Source organism: Euphorbia lathyris, chromosome 1 (assembly GCF_963576675.1).
Source record: "Euphorbia lathyris chromosome 1, ddEupLath1.1, whole genome shotgun sequence".
Taxonomy (NCBI): Eukaryota; Viridiplantae; Streptophyta; class Magnoliopsida; order Malpighiales; family Euphorbiaceae; genus Euphorbia; species Euphorbia lathyris.
In genome coordinates, this window is record NC_088910.1 from 81,094,821 (window position 1) to 81,096,372 (window position 1,552).

At 36.3% G+C, this 1,552-nt stretch overlaps 1 non-coding gene across 1 annotated transcript; it reads left to right on the forward strand.

Moving 5' to 3' along the window:
- The first annotated feature begins 703 nt into the window (after window positions 1-703).
- On the forward strand, window positions 704-810 carry LOC136216052 (small nucleolar RNA R71). Its single transcript, XR_010683047.1, has one exon. It is a non-coding gene; the product is annotated as a small nucleolar RNA R71 (small nucleolar RNA).
- The last annotated feature ends 742 nt before the right edge of the window (window positions 811-1,552 follow it).

A 1,552-nucleotide genomic window follows, 5' to 3' on the forward strand; every position in this document is an offset into this window, starting at 1 on the left:
TGATTTAGCAAGTTGACCAATTTGAACCTCCAAATTATGGATGCTAGATGAGTGGTTTTTAATAAGCTGATCGAATTTATTTTTGATCCGTTTAAAACCATCGTCGTGATTACTTATTTTTCCACTAATAACATCTATAAACTTGTCGATTTTAGAAGATAAAGTGCTAATCGTATCTCTTGACTGATTTTGATAATTAGTGGTATGATTTTGATTAGCACTAACATTATTGTTACTGTTATCTTTCCAGTTAAAGTTAGGATGATTCCTCCATCCATAATTATAAGTATTAGAATAAGGATTATTAGTTTGGTTTTGTCCTTGGACAAAATTTACCTGTTCGATCTCACTCATATTTTCGTAGTCCACATCCGTTTGGATTGGATTACCATTGGTATCGCGTGGTGCCATAAACTGGTCAATTTTATGCGATAAAGCAGAAAATTGGGCTTGTAGCATCGCGACTGGATCAAGTTCAACTATACCTTTAACTGACGATGAGGTTGAGGATGATGGTTTTGCCACCGGCATATGTCCACGTTCCGCGGGCCACATACTGCTGTTGATTGCCATTTCCTCCAAAAGTTCTCTCGCTTGGGCTGATGTTTTCTTCATAAATAGCCCTCCCGACATAGCATCTAATGAACCCCTAGTTGTAGGATTAAGTCCATTGTAAAATGTTTGCATTAAAAGTTCAGCAGGTAATTGGTGGTGTGGGCATAAATGTTGAAGTTCTTTAAAATGTTCCCAAGTTTCATAAAGGGTCTCATTATCATTTTGAGAAAAAGATGTTAATTCCTTTATGACTCTTGCGGTTTTTGCTAAAGGAAAATATTTAGATAAAAACGCTTGGGCTAATTGTTCCCAAGTGGCAAAAGTTACGGCTGGCATAGAAGTTAACCATTCCTTGGCTCTAATCCTTCAAAGTGAAAGGAAAGAGGCGAAGTTTGATTGCTTCTGCAGTCACATCTGGGATTTTAAAAGTATCACAAATTTCTAGGAAATTTGTTAAATGGGTGTTAGAATTTTCGTTAGGTAACCCATAAAATGTTACATTATTTTGCAACATATTAAGCAAAGCTGACTTAATTTCAAATTGATTTGCGGTGATTCTGGGTCTAACGATACTATTGGTTACACCGGCCACACCTGGCCTAGCGTATTCCATAAGTGTAGGTGGGTCTGCCATTTTGTCTGGCTCGGTATGTGTTTTTACTGGGGTCTTATTTTTGTTTTTCTTGTTTTTCTTGTTCTTCCTAAGGGTTTTCTCAATTTCTAGGTCTATAGGGTCTGGTGCAATGCCTGAATTTCGAGAACTGCGCATGAACCTGAAACCTTGCACAAACCGAAACTACCTACAAAAACAGAATTTGATAAATAAATAAATTAATTAGTATATGAAAACTTTTAAATTATAAAAGTTAGAGTAAGTATGTTTAAACCTAGATTCGAAATAAAACACGAAAAATTTAAAATTTTGTCAAAAATTTTGGCGTTCCCCGACAACGGCGCCAAAAACTTGTTGAGCGATTTCCGCAAGTGCACGGTATAC